This window comes from Scyliorhinus torazame, chromosome 11 (assembly GCF_047496885.1).
Source record: "Scyliorhinus torazame isolate Kashiwa2021f chromosome 11, sScyTor2.1, whole genome shotgun sequence".
In the NCBI taxonomy this organism is placed as follows: Eukaryota; Metazoa; Chordata; class Chondrichthyes; order Carcharhiniformes; family Scyliorhinidae; genus Scyliorhinus; species Scyliorhinus torazame.
This window is the reverse complement of record NC_092717.1, coordinates 131,001,530-131,020,817: the sequence shown is the minus strand read 5'-3', so window position 1 is coordinate 131,020,817 and position 19,288 is coordinate 131,001,530. Positions and strand designations below refer to the sequence as shown.

The following is a 19,288-nucleotide window of genomic DNA, read 5'->3' as shown; positions in this document are numbered from 1 at the left end:
CTGGGGACTGTAAGAGTTGAGCCCCAAGTTCAAATCACTCTCTTCAGCTCTCTTCACCTCTGCGTCCTGCCCGGGTCACCCAGCAACACGAACCAACATTGACTGTGACCGGTGCAGTGACCCCCGACAAAGTAAGTCTTAATTCAACGCTCGCTATGAGATAGGGGCTCCTAGCTACCAATCCGTACCAACTTCGAATCCCGCAGACTCAGAACCCAACAAAAGGCCATTTGTTCCCCTGACCTGGTGGGCCAGTCCGAAGTTAAGTATAGGCCTGTTAGTTATAGAAGTAGCTTAAACGTAGAATTTGTGCACGAGTAGCGATTACAGTGTATAATAAATGTGCTTTGATTTGAATCTTACTAATCGGTGTACTGGGTTATTGATCATTACTCGGAATTGAACCTCGTGGCGGTATCATAAAGATACCTGGCGACTCGAGAGCAAAGGTAATAAAACAGAGCAATTGAACCAAGGAGAAAGTTAGCAACATTATTTGGCGACATCTAACGGGACCTGATCTAGAAGTGGCATAACCACTCGGGGAGAACCCAAAAATTTGAATTAGAGATCCAATTGGGAACAGAAAACCACAAGCGTTCAAGCAGTTCTGATCAATACTCATAATTCGGAAGTGTGTATGCGCATGCGTAACTAACAGGGCGATAAGGTAAAACTGATAGATTTTTTGTTGCGACAAAACTGTCGGGAGTTTGTACTTCGGAAAGTAGCGAAAGCCGTACCCATATTTACAGCACTGCTTTAATACCCCTGTCCCAAATTTGAAGAGCAGCATTCGGATAGGAAAGATGGCAATGCAACGCCTCATGAACCCAGAGGAATTTGCGGTCGCAGCGACCAGCAGCAGTAGAGTGGGACAATGTCCCATTTAGGAGGAAGAAATCAGGAAATATCTCAAAAGGAAAGGATGGCCCCTTTGGAATGAATTCTGTGACAACGAGGCATCGGGCCCCGGGAGTATAGGACATACTTGGTGGGAGAACCTGAGCGAGATACACAAAAAGAGCTTAGGGAAAGCTCGCAAGCCGTTGGCAATCATGTCCTGCTTGGCACAATTGCGAGGCACAGAGGAGGTCGTTAGGACGCTCCGGAAAGAAGTAGAAGGCATAGATCGAATGAGTAAGGTCGATGTAAGCGGGGTAGAAAAGGAGAATTTAAAATTGAGAAGGAAGTTGGCAGCAAAAGACGGAGAGGTGGAGGATGCCAAAAGGGCACACCAGTCTTGTCTGGCGTACTTAAGCAGCTTCCAGTCTCAATATGAAAAGGTCCATCAGGACACGCAACGTGCAGTCCTGGTACGTGAAAAACAGATAGAAGCGTTGCAGTGACAGTGCAGCGACCTAAAGGCAGCATTAAGAGCGCTCCATGCTGCCACCACATAGCAAAGACAAAGCACGCGAGATCACGCAAAGTGCCGAAAGCAGATTGCAGAGCTGCAATCGCTGCTTTCAGTTCAGAAAGGCTTCCAGGAAACCTTTGGAGCGAAATTAGATCAGGAAGACGGCCCTGATTGGGAAGAATTGAATGAAACAGCACAGAGATATGTTCAGGGAACATGTGCACAGGGAAAGCCACAAAAGAGAAAAGCGCCCCAACCCCTCACAGAGCAGATAGTTCACGCTCCAATAAACCCAGTCACCACCCGCCGCACAGCCACATCGGAAGATGCGGAATTCCTATACTCCAACCCCTTAACAGTGACCCAATTATGGGATGCGTGCGATAAGATCACACCGTTCCTCCCCACCTCAGACCCCCACCATTTCTTTGCCACAGTAAAGCATCAGGCGACCATGTACGGCCTGGATGAGCGAGAGCATGTAAAGCTCACAGTTTTAAGTTTAGATCCTTCAGTAGCAGCAGCCCTTCCCGACCCACAGAATGTAGGAGGTGGCACCTTTGCAGAAATGCATACCACGATCCTGGATGCGATCGGGTATAACTGGGGTGACCCAGTAGATGGCCTCAACAAATGCAGGCAAAAGAAAGCCGAGCACCCCACAGCGTTTGCTGGACGCCTGTGGATTCACTTTGCAGCAGTCTTTGGAGACTTAGACCGCGCCCATTTGTCCCCAGACAACATGGCCAAATGGACCCGCACCCTTATCTCCCTTGCCACAGAAACAGGACAGAAAGCTTGCGCGAGTTATGATCCCTCAGAGGAGGCCCATAACGAAAAGTGGGTAGTGAAAAGACTGTCCCGCGCTTGGGAGCAATCTATACAAAGCAAACCCGCAGTTAAGAACCCCGAGGAAAAGCAGGCCGATGCAGATATACAGGCAGCAAAAACACACCAGAACCCCGCATGGGTGAATGAAGGAAAGAACATCCCCCCACCCAAGTCACAGGAGTGTTACAACTGTGGACAGTTGGGACACTTCGCAAGAGAATGCAATGCCCCTAGAAAGCCACAGAGAGCCCAGCAGACGGGCACTCTGAGTAAGAAGACGTGTTAGCACCCGTTCAGATCAGATGGACCTGACCGGAACGAACTGACGGTGTACGGGCTCCCCCAGTTGGGTCTGCGGCACCCTTTGGGATAGGTCCAGACAACCGGTAGTCGCAGCGAAAATTCGGGGAAAGCCCATCGAATTTCTCTGGAACACAGGAGGGTCCCCCGCACCACAATAAATTCCTCCACCCTGCTTCAAAAAGACACGTGGCCCACTACAGCCACTATCACTCACAGCAGGGACACATCACAGCCCCTGTACCCATTCAAATCGGTAACATCACCACCAAGCACCCCATAGTCGATCTGCCCCACACAGCAGGACACATTCTGGGAATCGACTTCATGAATTCCCACAACTTATCATTTGACCCAGTCAACCAGTGTGTCTGGAAAATGGCGAAGTCTGCAAGAGCCCCCGCAGCGCTCAACATAGGTGAATACGCGAACAAAATTAGCGCAGTAGGCAAATTTTGGTTCAACCCGGCCACGCATAGCACGGACAAGCAGGTTAGGGCAGTTCTGCAAAAGAACAGGGCAGCATTCACGACCCACAAGCACGACTGTGGACGGATGACTGGCTCCGTACAAATAACAGGACCTGACCCCGAGACCCCAAAAACAATATGGATTTCCCCAAGAGGCAGAGGGAGAAATCTCAAAGGTAATAGAAAGCTTATTAGAGGAGGGCGTACTTAGATCAGTAGCCTCCACTAATAATGCCCCGATTTGGCCAGTGAGAAAGCCCAATGGATCATGGCGACTGACCATCGATTACCGGGAACTCAACAAAATCACCCCCGCAGCGGCCCCCACAGTAGCCACAAGTCCCGAGACCATGCTCAAGCAGGGACTCAATTCCCGATTCTTTACGGTTTTAGATGTCAGTAATGGATTCTGGTCCATTCCATTGGCAAAAGCGTGCCAGTACAAATTTGCCTTCACTTTTAAAAATCAGCAGTACACGTGGGCATGCCTGCCACAAGGATTCCACAACTCCCCCTCCATTTTCCACCAACAGCTGGCAAATGGTTTAGCCAAATTCTCTCGCCCCGACTGTCTGGTCCAGTATGTAGACGACCTACTACTGCAGACACCAAGGAAGAGCACATTGAGCGTCTGTCCGAACTCCTGGAACTCTTAACACTCAATCGGTTGTAAAGTCAACCCCAAAAAGGCCCAGATTTTGGAAGATAAGGTGATATATTTGCGAACAATTATCACACATGGTAAACGCGAGATAGAGCATAAAAGGATTGACTCGATTGCTAAATTGCCCCTTCCCTAGAACGTTTCAGCCCTCCGGTCGTTTTTAGGACTGGTTGGCTACTGCCGAAACCACATTGACGGTTTCGCCAGCAAGGCAGCACCCCTCTCAGACCTCCTAAAGAAGGGAGCCCCCTGGGAATGGCTGCCGCAGCATACGGATGCTGTGGACTCTTTAAAACAGGCACTCATAGCAGCCCCCGCACTACAAGTTCCAGACCTGCTTTCCCCATACGCTATAGAGGTAGCAACCACAGACCGCACCCTTTCGGCCGTGCTCCTCCAGGAACGGCACGACCAGTTAAGACCCGTAGCTTACACCTCCAGAATTTTAGATGCTGTGGAGCAGGGATTTTCAGCCTGTGAGAGGCACCTGCGCGCAGTATTTTGGGCAGTTCAGTATTTTTCGTATATTACCGGACTGAACCCCATCACAATTCTCACCGAACACACCCCCACCCAACTTTTACTGGACGGACGACCCAAGGACAGTACAGTAAGCCAGATTAGAGCAGCTAGGTGGACCCTTCTCTTGCAGGGACGGGACGTCACTGTTAAACGGACAAAGACGCATACCTTTTTAGCCGACAACCTACAGTACCCCGGAAGCCCCCATGAATGTGAAATTATCTCCCCACACAACACAGGCCCCTTTATTGCTAAAACACCCCCCAGAAAAATACGTAGTTCAACCCAGAGCCCCCAGCACACAGACATGTGTGAGCCCATAAGGATATATGTGGATGGATCTTCCACAGTATTGGATGGGAAGCGCGCATAACAGGTTGTGGTATTTATGTCGAGGACGTGTAGGGAAGCGCCCTAGAAGAAATCGCAATAAAACTTCCAGGACACTTAGGCACGCAGGCAGCAGAGCTCGCGGCCATCGCATATATAGTGGAACACCCAGATTCCTTCCCCAGCTCAGCAGACATATACTCGGACAGCCTCGATATCTGCAACAGCCTTACGGAATTCCTGCCCCTGTGGAAAGCAAGAGGATTTGTTTCCGCAGATGGAAAACCCCTCCCCTCAGCCCCATTGCTCCGTCACATCTTAGAGAGAGCACAGAATAGGACTTTTGGGATAGTCAAAGTTCGTAGTCACCATCGTTCCGCCCCCCCCTGGAAATGTGAAAGCCGACGCACTGGCCAAAGCAGGTTCCAGACACGGATATTTTTGGACACCCCCCCGAAAGCGCACCGGTGAGTGCAGTTCAAGTCTCACAGACAAAGATCGAGGATCTAGTGGAGGCCCAGAAGCAGGACAGCAAACTCAGGGAGATTGTAAAAGGAAACTATCCAGCACCCTACGAGAAATTTAAAAATGCTCTGACCACACATGACAGTGTGGTTTAAAAGACACCCTTTATGTGGTTCCTGAACAGGACAGGAATCAACTGATTTGTTTATTCCATGACGGTAATGGACATCAGGGAATAGATCCCACTACAGCCCACCTCAAGCAGCTTTGTTGGTGGCCGAATTTAAAGGACGATGTAAATCACTACATCAAGAATTGTCTCATCTGTGCCCAGAATAGTCCGGACAGATATGCCAAAAAGGCTCAACTCAGCCACACCCGACCCGTTAATGGCCCCTGGACTAACCTCCAGAGTGATTTTATAGGACCAATGACCCCTTGCAGGAATGGTTATAAATATGTACTCGTGGTGATAGACACGTTTACAAAATGGGTATAAGCATTCCCAGCCAGAACAAACACTGCAAAAACCACAGCCAGGATTTTGACCAACCACATCTATACAAGATGGGGACTCCCCCACAGCATTGAATCAGACCAAGGTTCCCATTTTACGGGGCGTGTCATGCAGAACATCCTCACGATATTTGGCATCACCCAAAAATTCCACATAGCATACCACCCACAGTCGAGTGGTATCGTGGAGCGCATGAATCGGACCCTAAAATCCACCCTCAGAAAAATGATCCAGCAAAACAACACTACTTGGGACTCAGTCCTCCCTTTCGCGCTGATGTTTTTGCATAATACAATTTCAACTTCCACAGGTTACACCCCACACACCCTCATGACCGGACGCCCCATGAAGGGCACAGAATTTTTATTAGGTTTAGACTTGACCAGCCCCGAGGTGACGGCCCTCACACGAGAAAGCAGTAGAGCAATTAGTGGACAATGTTAAAACGGCTCAGCTAGCAGCCGCAGTGAAATTGGGCACACAAAAGAAACAGAGCAAGGCTTGTTTCGACAAGACAGTGCATGCGACTGAGTACAGTGTAGGACAGCAAGTCATGCTCTCCGTATACAACCCCAGCACCTTCCTGTCACCAAAGTACTTGGGTCCGTACTCCATTGCGGACAAAGTAAGCCCTTCCCTATACAAGATAAAGTATCCCAACGGTAAGACTGCGTGGTTCCATATCAACCAGCTGAAGGCATATGGAACACAGTCTAACCACTTACACCACGTCATGCTCGACGCAGCACACCACACCCCGCCCACAGCCAACGTAACCCTACCATCCCCACCACGTCCAGCCCAGCCACGGACTCGACTCCACCCCCGAAATATAAACTCCGCCCCGGAACGCCCACAGACTGCAGCAGCAGAGACAGCGACTGTGACTCGGACGATAGCCACAGCACGCCTCACTACTATCCCCATGCAACAGGACCCACACCCAGCGAATCCGACTACGATCAGAGTGATCCCTTCCCTAAACAAACCCGACCACCAACCTACCATGACGACCCCGATTCCGTCCCCACACAACTAGACACCACCTATTGGCACAGAGACAACTCATACAGACTCGTCCGAAACGACGAGAGCGACCCCAAATCATACCATGCAGCCCTATCAACCTTAATACATTCAAGAGTTTGGCACCCGGGAGAAGATGACGACCTTGAGTCTGACTCCCAGAAATAGAACCCCTTTGCGACCCTGTTCGCAACCAATAACTGAGGTGTCCAGATGATGTTTTAAAGGAACCGCTTGGGAGAAACGGTGTCCTTTCTGATGGAACCTGCAGCATGTTTTATCTTGTTTGTAGTGTTTTGTTAAATGTTGTATGTCAGACCGGAAAAAGTTTTTCCACCGCCCCACGCCCTTTCAGCTGAAACCTCTGAAAACTTGTCCGCACGCTCATCAGCAGAAACCTCGGAGGACTTGCCCACAGAGACTTGTTAAGGTCCCAGAAGCCTGGTCAGCGGAACTCGTCTGTTGGCAGACGCCGTTCATAACTGCCCTTCTGGTTCGAAGGTTGAACCAATCCGGCAGCCCCCCACGAGGACTACATTTCTTGCCCGTTCTTGTCGGTTGCTCAGGCAGTGGAGCAATGGCTTGGGACCCGCCCTGCCTGGGAACCCCCCCCTCTGGTCAACTCCGCTCGGGTAGGGGAGACACGGCATTGGGAGCCGTCCTACCCGGGGACTCCATCCAACTCTTACCCGTCGCGGCCCATACACACCTCATTTTGGAAATTTTAGTTCAAAAAGTTTTGTTCTGTTTCAGGTAACCCTTAGGTTACCAACCACATGCTATTTACATCCTGAAACATTTGGATGGTAAATCGCACAGTCTGCGAGACGGCTCGCACTGGTTCATCATTTGAAAGTGTGTCTTGTCCTACAATTCGGTTTGTGGGAAAAAAAAGGAGGGAGTCACACATAGTGACCAATTATAAAGGGAGTAATTGGCACTAAAGGACAGACAGACTATCGTACGAGATATTAAACCAAGATAGTTACAGATACTATGCTTGTTTCCACAGAACTCCAGAGGCTCCAGGACCAGAGAAGAGAAGAGAAGTGAAAGAAGACGGACCATGAGGACATCCTCCGGATTGTACATCATGATAATGGACATTTGGTTGCGCGTGAACGCGAACCCCATGACCTCAAGCCCCCCAGCCGTCAATGATTCACTTACCTAGTCCGGGAGGCCGACATCTTGGCCTTTGCTTCCCTGGTAGCCCGGCGACGTATATTGCTGGCACTGAGGGACTCAAAGCCCCCGAAGACCTAAGCAGGGCTCTCTTTTTGGGGCTGAAAAAAATAAAGTCCGCCATGAGAGGATCTGTATTAGGGTTCGCCTGAAGGTGGCAACCATTCATCGACTTCTTCACAGGGAATTAAACGTCAGCGGTGGGGGGCTAGAGTAGAGTAGTAGGGATAAATAGGTGGGTACTGTTTACGAGAGAGGATTGATCTTTTGCACTATGTTTCTGTTTTGGGTTGATATTTGCACATTACTGTATACTGTAACTGTTTATAATGCCAAAAATACCTTAATTGTTTATTAAACAAATCTCAGAAGCCAAGATCTTCTGAGCTTGCAACATCACAGGACTCATCCAGATCATGCTCCAGCTCAGATACTCACATTTCAGTTGAACCAGTAAGACAAATAATTGGGTTTTCACTCAGTAATTCACATTTCACAAGTGAGTGAGCAATAATAAATGGCGAAGACAGGGACAGCAATGCTCAATGCGATATAGCTGCTGCACTCTGGGTGCCATCAATGTAAAAGGAGAATCACTGAAGAGCAGCAAATAATGTGTAACATGCCCTTAAAGAAAACTAGCCATGACTAGAGAGAGAGGAGCAGCATGGTGGTGCAGTGGTTAGCACTGTTGTCTCATGGCACTGAGGATCCGGGTTCGATCCCTTTCCCAAGTCAATGTCCGTGTGGAATTTGCACATTCTCCCAGTGTCTGCGTGGGTCTCACCCTCAGGGAGGGAGGGTGTTGGGGTGTTGGTGGAGGGGGGCCCCATTAGGCCACTGCCTGAACTATCTACGGAGGCAGAAAAACAAAAGAACCTTCAATTATGATGTGCCGGATTCTGGGAGTCCCCCAGAGGAGGTGAGGGGCGACATAGTGTCAGACACGAGCCCTGCACTCCACTGTAGAGAGCTCATGTGCATCCTCCGCTCCCGACACTGGGAATTGCTAAATTGCCCCTTAATTGGAAAACAGAATTGGGTACTCTAAATTTATGAAAACAAATGACTGCAGAGAGAATGAAGGACTCCAGCTCATGTATGAGTGGTGTCACAGGCTACCAAGATGTGTTCTTCAATAGGTAGAACAGCCAATGCCTTGGAATAAATGCTCCAATCAACAGAATCTAAACATGCCTTACTTGTTATCATGCATAATCCGGATGTCAACATTTCCCCCACCTTACACAAGGTGACAGACATTTTTGGTTTTAAATATTTTAAGACTAAGCCACATAGATTCTTGATTAACAATGGGTGAAAGATTACAGGCGTGATTTACCGGAATTTCGAAGTGTGATTTTGGGCGCAATTGGTGGGGTGTTTCTCGACCGCTGCGTTGTCCAGATCATGGCCCGTATTTAATGGTACTTAGTGCCATAAATGGGCTCCCGCAGGCTTCTCGCCAATATTGGCCGTCTCACTGTCTGATTCCATAAGACACAGGAGCAGCAGGATTAGGCCATTCGGCCCATTGAGTTTGCTCCGCCATTTAATCATGGCTGATATTTTTCTCATCCCCATTCTCCTGCCTTCTCCCCAAAAATGCTTATTAATCAAGAACCTATCTATATTTGTCTTAAAGACACTCATGATTTGGCCTCCACAGCCTTCTATGGCAAAGAGTGCCACAGATTCACCACTCTCTCGCTAAAGAAACTCGTCTTCATTTCTGTTTTAAAGGATCGTCCCTTTAGTCTGAGATTGTGTCCTCTGCTTCTAGTTTTTCCGACAAGTGGAAACATCCCCTCCATGTCCACTCTTTCCAGGCCTCGCAGTATCCTGTTAAGTTTCAATAAGATCCTTCCTCATCCTTCAAAACTCCAATGAGCACAGACCCAGAGTCCTCAATCGTTCTTCATATCAGCTCTTCATTCCAGGGATCATTCTTGCGAACCTGCTCTGGACCCTTTCCAAAGCCAGCACCTCCTTCCTTAGATATATGGGGCCCAAAACTACTCACAATACTCTAAATGGGGTCTGACCAGAGCCTTATATAGCTTCAGAAGTATATCCTTGGTCTTGTATTCTAGCCCTCTCAACATGAATGCTAACATTGCATTTGCCTTCCTAACTGCCGATGAACCTGCATGTTAACCTTAAGAAAATCGTGAACATGGACTCCCAAGTCCCTTTGTGCTTCTGATTTCCTAAGCATTTCCCTATTTAGAAAATAGTCTATGTCTCCAAAATCTCCTTCCACAACCTCACACTTTCCCACTTTGTATTCCATCTGCCACTTCTTTGCCCACTCTCCTAGCCTGTCCCAAGTCCTTCTGCAGCCCGCTTGCTTCCTCAATACTACCTATCCCTCGACAGATATTTGTATCCCTCTACAGATCTTTGTATCATCCGCAAACTTAGCAAGTTTCGCCAGACTAGTGCCTCAGCGTCTCACTGCTAACAAGAGAGCTGCTTTTAAACGCTCCCTCACCATTCACTCCCAGTCAACACACAGGCATGGCAGCACGAAGACCTGCCCTTCACTTTGATGGTGCTGACTTGACTAGGCTGCTTAATGCCATCGATGTGAGACCGGACTACCTGTTCTCTCGAGCAGTGAATAGCACTGCTGCCTCAAGGCGTCAAGGTCCCAGGTTTGATCCCGACTCTGGGTCACTGTCCGTGTGGAGTTTGCACATTTGGTAGATTGGCCAAGCTAAATTGCCCCTTAATTGGAAAAAATGAATTGGGTACTCTAAATTAAAAAAAAAAAATCCTGTTCTCTCGAAGGGGTGGACGGACCAGCAGCAAGGTCACCAATTACGCCTGGGAGGCAGTAGCAGTCCGTGTGGGCAGCATGACGAGGACCTTCGTACAATGCAGGAAGACCAACGGGCTGCAAGTTACCACCTCTCTCTTGGCATCAATTCCATCTGCCATCCCTCAAATTCCCAACCTCCCCCACAAAATCACTTTCGGACACCTTGCACCTGTCTCACATACAAGCGTAATGCTTGTTCCACAAAATTCCCTGGCACTCAACAACAAAACCTCTTCCTTTCCAGGTACACACACAATTGTTGGCTGCTGCCTCGATGGCGCTGACGTTTCCAGAGTTCAGGCACACTGTTCAGGCTTCCAAGTTTGATTGAAATGCGATGCAAATATCATAGTCTGCAACATGGCACGTATACTACAGCCCCCAGACTCAACGACTCTCCCTCAGACTGATCTGTTCCCTGTACGAACACTATTCACGACGGCTATGCTGCTCTTGCTCATGTATTTCTTTATTTGGCTCTTGTTCCGCATTGTAACCAATCATGATTTGTTGATGTACTATTTGTCAATGTACTCTGTTGAATATTTTTTTTTGTCTACTACGTACGTACTGCGTACGTTCCTTTGGCCGCAGTAAAAATACTTTTCACTGTACTTCGATACATGTGACAATAAAAATCAATCAATCAACAAGGAAAATCAACTATGTAACAGTCCTCATATCACACTAACTATTAAACAAGAAGGAAACATCACCATTGGTACCAATACAGAATATCAGCTCATTTTCATAAAAATAAACAAACACACGGTATCACCCTTCACAGGTTCCTCAACAGAAACGGAGGATAAACCTGAGAATGTGTGATCATGTCCGGACCTTGGTCGTAGAAATGATCTGTCCATCAACGTGTTACTTGTTCCATGTATCAGTGCCATTCTTCATCCAAGAGCCACAGCTGTGCAGGCCCTCCAACACAGCACAATCTGACCGGAACAAAATCCTGGCATCCACATATTCCACTGGTGCTCAAGGTGCAGTTGAACATCTTGGACTTCCAGCATATTTAACCCATGGTGACGTGACATTACATGCAGCACTGACTACACCAGCAACAAAAAGCATCAGAAATCTGTGAAAGCATTTCTTCAACGGCGCCATCATGTGACCCATTTGAAACAATGTCACGCACCAGGTCCCACAGAATCTTCTTGCTTCAAACCAAATTTCCTTCTGGACTTGTACGTCCCCCTGAGCCTGGTGTTCCAGGACCCAGGTATCTTAGAAAAAAATTGTCCTTCTTGCTGGATACAGAAAAGGAAGGAAACAGCAACAGCAGCCTCCAGGCACCTGCAGCCACCAGCAGGAGCAAGCAGCAAATACAACCTTCAAATATTTTAGTAGACTGATAGTATCCCACCACCTCCCACACCCCTACAGTGGACCTGCATCAGTGGAAAGCCTATTGGTGAGCCAACCACCGGAATGTCGCACTGACATGGAGCATAGCGGAGGAGGGAAAGAAAGCAAAGACCACCTCCCCTCTCCAGAACTGGCAGTGTCTCGTTCGAACGACTCCAGGGCCAGAGGCAGGAGGGGCTGCAACTGGCAAAAGAAAAACTAAACCCCAGTTACATGGTATCCATCATACAATTCCCCACCTACAAACTTGGACCAAAGGCAGGACAAAAGGAAAACAAGGAACACCAGTGACCTGCACGGCTCCCATATGGGAGCAGCAGTGGCTACTTAACATAAAAAGTCACCGGTAGTCCATGAAAAGTGTCTCGACACAATCTCCAGGCTGCACAGTTGAGCCGGACGGCCGCCCCTCCTCTCCTGCAGTATCAGCATCTGATCTTTCATCCCCACCCTGTCGGAGGGTCAGGCCATCGGAACACAGGAAGCATTAACAGGTGACCCACAGGTACAGAACAGAATACACGGTCAACGTACAAAACAGACCTATAAAAAAATCCAGACTGCTTGCAGGTCCTCTATACATCCTCAGCCCAGTAGTAGCCCAACAAAATCCTCCCCTTGCTGCTCTACAGGCATATAACCAAGAACAGGGCTCTCTCCGGAAGGTTTGGTAGGCCAGACATGCAGCAGCTGTAGCTGCTCCTGTTATGGGTATCCACAATATTTAAAGATGGCTTGAAGGCCTCTCAAGAGACAAAATGCTCCCCCCTCCTGAGCACTGGGGCAACAGCTCCAGTGCCCTTGAGCTGCATGCCAGAAAATGTAAATTGCTACTCACCTCCTCAGTTCCCCATAGCAGCCATTGCACAGCTTCAGGAGGACTAAACATCGCCCGCTTAATTTCTCACTGGGAAGCCGATTAACTCCTGGGAGGCCGTTATATTCAGCATCAATCAATGAATGCAGGCAGCACGGTGGCACAGTGGTTAGCACTGCTGCCTCACGATGCCAAGGTTCCAGGTTCGATCCCGGCTCCGGGCCACTGTCCGTGCGGAGTTTGCACATTCTCCCCATGTTTGCGTGGGTTTCGTCCCCACAACACAAAGATGTGCAAGGTAGGTGGATTAGACATGCTAAATTGGGAAAAATGAATTGAGACTCTAAATTAAAAAAAAAAAAATCAATGAATGCAGCTGAGGGTTAATGATAAGCTAACCACATTCGGGTGTGATCTGGAGCTCGCCATCGGATCGGTTAGATAGCAATCTGACTTGCACCGGCGTGAAAATAGATTTTGCCCTTTCCCACTATTTATCCAGCATGCCCAGATCCATGCCAACAGAGTGGTTAAATCACACTAAATGGGGTTGAAGTTACAACAAATCAGCTGTGATTTTATTGAATTGCGGAACACTATGTTCGTATGTACACAGTTGCACTAACCGCACCAAAATATTCTTCTGGATGGTGGCAGCAGTAAAGCGTAGCTGGACGCAGAAAGGGATTATGGCATTAGGGAACATTGGAATGAGGACTCCACTCGAAGACATTACGCTTCTCATCCAGTTTTCCCCCTCAGTTAAATTTTTTTTCCACAAAATGCGGCATCGCTGGCTAGGCCAGCATTTGTTATCCATCTTTAATTGCCCTTGAGATGGGGTGTTGAGCTGCCTTGATTCGCCGCAGTTCATCTGGTGCAGCAACAACCATATTGCTATTAGGAAAGGAGTTTCAGGATTTTGAGCCCGTGATGGTAAAGGGAAGACGTTATAGTTTCAAGTTAGGCTTTCATGTGGCTTGGAATGGAACTTAGGTTATAGTGTTCCAAAAGCGCCTGCTGACCTGGTCCTTCTAGGTGGTAGAGGTCACATGTTTGGAAGCTGCTAAGGAGGCTTGGCGAGTTGCTGCAGCACATCTTGCATGTGGTACACACTGCTGCCACTGTGATGGTGGTGGAGGAGTGAATGTTTAAGCTGATGGGCGGAATGCCAAACAGGGTGCTTTATCCTGGATGGTGTTGAGCTTCTAGAGTGTTGTTGAAGCTGCACTCACTCTGGGAACTGGAAAATATTGCATCACAGTCCTGATTTGTGCCTTGCAGGTGGTGGACAGGTTTTGGGGAGTCTTCAGCCAGAGGGTGGTGAATCTTGGAACTCATTGCCGCAGAGGCTGTGGAGTCCAAGTCACTGAGTGTCTTGAAGACAGAGATAGATAGCTTCTTGGTTAATAAGGGGATCAAGGGTTATGGGGAGAAGGCAGGAGAATGAGAATCATATCAGCCATGACTGAATGGCAGAGCAGACACAATAGGGCGAATGGCCTAATTTGGCTCCCAAGACTTATGGTCTCTAGCTCCAAAACCCAGAAGACATCAGCCAGGCGTACCTTAGCAGTCAAAGCGGTGATCTGAGTAGCCCGCTTCTACCTCTGTTGCAACTACAGAGCTGCACCACCGAGGAGCAGCAGGAAAAACCAAGGGTAAGCATTTGTGATTACACAACATTATCTTGAAAAATAGTGTTGATTGGTTTATATTGTTTATTTAATTGACCACTTACCACTTTCCCATCCAGCCCATTCTTGGGTGCTTGGTTTGTTACCTTTTAACTTGGTTGCTGATGGGAAAATATGAAAGAGATTGGATGGGGCTGATGATGTCAAGGGGAAATGTTCAAGGGTTATCAGGTTGCAGGGCTGCTTTGAATCAGTAGCATTAAGTTGGGGGTAGGGGGGTGCCTTCATGACAAAGAGGATCCTGGTCAACAAAGTGAGCAGCAGAGGTGCACTGCACCGAACAGCCTCCTCCTCACTTCTCCCTCCTTCCCCTCTGAATTGTCAGAGACAGATTGAACCTTTCCTCCTCCTTCCTCCTGCAGGTCCAGGTCTTGTTGCTGCACAATGCTGTAGAGTGTAGCAAACCAGGGTTCGGTGGACCCTTGTTGGTGCATACTGAAGGACACATCCAGATTGGTCTGGGCACCTGAAGCACAACTTTAGCATGTCAGTGATCAATTGAAACACATATCTGGTTGTGACATTCCGTTAATTGTAGAAATAATAAAAAGCAAATACTGTGGCTGCAGGAGATCTGAAATAAAAACTAAAGTGTTGGAAAAATTCAGCAGATCTGACAGCATCCATGAAGAGAAAAAGAGAGTTCATGTTTCAAGTTCAATCGGATTCTTCTTTGGAACTCAAGAGGGTTCTGAAGATATTCAACTCAAAACACTAACTGTATTAATGTTGACCTTCAGTCTGGGGTTTCCCACCAGTTGTTGCGAGCCACGTTTGAAGTGAGTATCCTTATCTCCTAAAGTCTGCTTCAGTGAGACATCAGGGTGCTTGGACTGCCACAGGTTAAAGCAACATGGCAGTTCACGGGCAATCTAGCACACACTTGCATAATGATGTTGTTTGGTTGTGCAGAAGCTGAGCTTTGATTGAGTGGAAGCCCTTGCAGTTGACAAATACTTTTGCTACAGTAAAGTGCAGTCATTGACACACTATGCAAAGGCAAGAGTTTCAAGCATGTGCACCCACTTATTCTGGCTCTCCTTATTGCAAGCAAACAAGGCATCTGTCTTGTGCCCTGTGGGACAAAGAAATGGGAGAGGCTTGATATGTCTCCAGCAGTGTCCTAGAAGGATTGGGAGGCAAAGCACTGGAGGGTGATGCTGACTTTAATAGCCACTGATAACTGATGCCAACACGGGTCCAGCAGAAAGCAGGTGGGCTTCTAGGATGCTGCAGATATCTGCCATATGGACTGCAGCAGTTTAAGGAAGCATCGCAGCACCACCTTCTCCAGGACAATAAGGCAATAAGTGTTGACCTAACCAGCAATGTTCACATTCTGTGAAAGAACATAAATATCTGACATGGCATCCTTAGTGACCGCAGCTAAAGTGGCATCCACTTTGATGTGATACAGCAAACCTCAAAGTACAGGATGTCAATTCTCAGCAAAAGAATTGTGAACAAATCCTTCCCACCAACCAGAAAGCTGCCGTGAGTGCTGAATATTTATCAGAATCACAGAACTGTTGCAACATAAAGGCGACTATTTTGGTCTGTTGTCTGCTTGCTGGCTCTCTAAAAGAGCAACTAAGCCAGTCCCACTGCATTGCCGTATACCCCTGTAAATATTTTTTCTTCAGATAATTATCTAATTCGCTTTTGAAAGTCATAATTGAATCTGCCTCCACGACATTTTCAGGCAGAACATTGGTTCTTCTGCCAATCACCTTAAAGCAATGTCCTCTGGGTTCTTGCTTTTCTGCAAATCGGAGATTTCTCGTTACAGGGTCTATTCAGACCTTTCTCAATTTTGAGCACCTCGATCAGATCATAGAATCCCTAGAGTGCAGAAGGAGGCCATTTGGCCCACTGTGTCTGCACCAACCCTCTGAAAGAGCATTCCACCCAATCCCACTCACCCACCCTATCCCAATAACCCCCTAACCTAGCTGACACCGAGGGACAATTTAGCATGGCCAATCCACCTAACCTGTACATATTTAGACTGTGGGAGGAAACTGGAGCACCGGAAACACATGCAGACACGTGGAGAACGTGCAAACGCCACAGACAGCTGCCCAAGGTCGGAATTGAACCCAGGTCCCTGGTGCTGTGAGGCAGCAGTGCTAACCATGTGTCACAGTGCTGCCCACAGATCTTCCCTCAACTTCTCAGGTCCAAAAAGAATAGCCCCAGCTTCTTCAATCGATCCACATTACTGAAATTCCTTATCCCTGGAAATCTTCTTGTACATCTTTCCAACATTGTTTCCAATGCCTTCACATCCTTCCAAGACTGGGGTATGATCCCATTTATCAAAGATATTTGGGGATTTCTCCAATAAACATGAAGTATCGTGCGCAGAATTGGCCATAATGAAGGCAGAACCAGCTTTTTATAAAGGTCCACCATAAACTCCTTTCTTTTGTATTCAATGCCTCTATTTATAAAAACTCCAGGGTCCCAGTGCTTTATGAACTGGCCCAAGGTTCCATTTGCTTTATTAACTGCTTTCTCAGCCTGCCTCGCCATCTTCAATAATTAGTGCAAATATAACCCTGGACTCTCTACTCCTACATTCCTTTTAAGAATTGTACCCTTTATTTTATTTTGGTTCTTGTTTTTTTCTACCAAACTTCTTTGCATTAAATTTAATTTGTCACACCTCCATCCATTTCATCAGTCTATGGCCCTTTAAAGGTCACCACTATTCTCCTTGTAGTTTACAACACTTCCCAAGTTTGCAGTCATTCATAAATTTTGAAAATGTGTTCTGTACATCGAAACCCAGGTTATTATTACTGATTAGGTATTCATCAAGTATTAACCAATCCCTGGGAAACCAATGTCATGTGAGAGTACCTTTAAGAAATGGATGTTTAAGCAATGTACCTTTAAGAAATGGAGCTGATCATATTACTGAAGTGATGTCAGGGGTTGGGGGGAGCCAAGCTCACTTCTGCTTTTGGTTTCAGTTTGAGAGAGCAGCTTGGGTGTGTCTGTGTGTTTTGCTGAGAGCAGCTGAAAAGTGCCTGGCTGGTTTTGCTGAGAGCAGCTGAAAAGTGCCTGGCTGGTTTTGCTGAGAGCAGCTGAAAAGTGCCTGGCTGGTTTGCTGAGAGCTGCTTGAAAGGAGAAAGCCAGTTTGAGGGAGCAGCTTGGGTGTGTCTGTGTGTTTCCAGTGAGCTGCAAGAAGAAAACACAGAACTGGTCTGTTGATGTCTGCAAATCCAAAGACTATATAAGTATATTGAATGTAACCTCATGTCTGTTGTTAAAGGGGAAGTCTTTTGGATGTTTGAAGGAACATTTTGAGGGATTATTTAGTGTTGTATTATTTTCGGGGTTATCTTTGAAGTAAGGGGTGTTAAGGGATCCAATGTTTATTTAAAAGGTTAAGTTGAGTTCATGGAATAAACATTGTTTTGTGTTAACAACCAAGTGTCCATAATTGTGATATCGCACCTGGGAACAAGCCGTGTGCTTCAAAAGCAAAAATTCATTAAAGGGGGAGGTTGGTTGAACTCCATGATACATTTTGGGGTTCTGAAAACACCTCTCCCATAACACCAACCCCATTATATACTTTTCTCCAGCCTGAAAACAAAATTCACCACTAATCTTTGTTTCTAGTCACCCAGCTTTGTATTCATGCTGCCACTGTTCCTTTTAATCCCTGGGCTTTAAATTTGTGACAAGTCTCTTACGTGCCACTTTATCAAACTCCCTTTAGACGTCTGTACTGTTTTGCCAGTCAATCCTGGATTCCAATTTACTGGGAAGAGATCAGTTTTCACCCCAATTAATTATTTTTATTTTGGAAAACTCCTTTTCCATAGCTTGCAAAAACCGTATGGTGTTATGATCACCATCCCATAAATGTTCTCTGACTGAGATTTGATTTTCCTAACTTTTCAGAACCAGATCGACCAATACTAACATGGCTAATGGTTGGTTGAGAGGTGAAGATTGGAAACAAATTCTTATTTTCAGTTAGAAGGTTGTAATTTGAGTATTTTGGAGAAGAATGGCTGAAACGAAGTTTAAACTATCAGGATATGATTTTCCACCATTGCTCTTTGAAACTAAACCTCATGACCAATGGAAGAATTAAGTGCATATGTTGACATGGGTTACATTCTTAACAAAGAAAAAGCAAGGAATAGCTCTGAACCTTTCGCATCTCACCAGAAGCAGGATCAGGTGATGAGTATTTTCAGAGCTAGAGGCTCAATCGCTCATTTGGAGAGCCAGTGCAGACATGATGGGCCAGATGGCCTCCTTCTAAGCCATAATAATTCTGTGATTCAATTGGACAGGAAGGAAGGTTCAGATAAACTCTTCAGGTTTGGGGATGATAACACATAAAAAATCACTGAAGAGAGAGTGGCGATTCAGTGTAAAGTAGCCAGGGTAAACCATCTTAGGAGCACCGATGTACAATCCAAAGAAACACCCATTCTGTTGATTAAGCCATCTATGGAGAAAGCTCAAATGAAATTAGATACGGAACACAAAATGGCAATTTGGGAAATTTGCAGATTTACAGGTTAGACAATCATGACATTATTGTATCCCCTTTCTAAGACCTGACATTTCTAACCACAATGTTAAAGAAATGTTCACAAAGTCTTCGACCCAAGCTGTAAACTGATATCTGCCCATGGGAAGTCCGTACGAGAGCTCATTTCAAATAGTTAGGGGCTACAGTTCCTATCAATGTTTATGGAAGAAATCCAAAAAGTGGGATCATACCCCAGCCTTGGAAGGGACTACTCATTGAATTTTTTCTGAGCATTTGAATGCTCTTTTTGTAGGAAGAAAGGCATTTACCAAGGATGAGGTTCCAGAGAAACTTTGGCAAGCCTTGTGGTACCACATAAGGCCATCAGAAATA

At 46.9% G+C, this 19,288-nt stretch overlaps 1 protein-coding gene across 3 annotated transcripts in view; it reads right to left on the bottom strand.

Annotated features, from left to right (window-relative positions):
• Positions 1-19,288, bottom strand: part of atp6v1h (ATPase H+ transporting V1 subunit H) — a 155,707-nt gene that overhangs the window by 25,721 nt on the left and 110,698 nt on the right. The gene's annotated exons all lie outside the window — the stretch shown is intronic.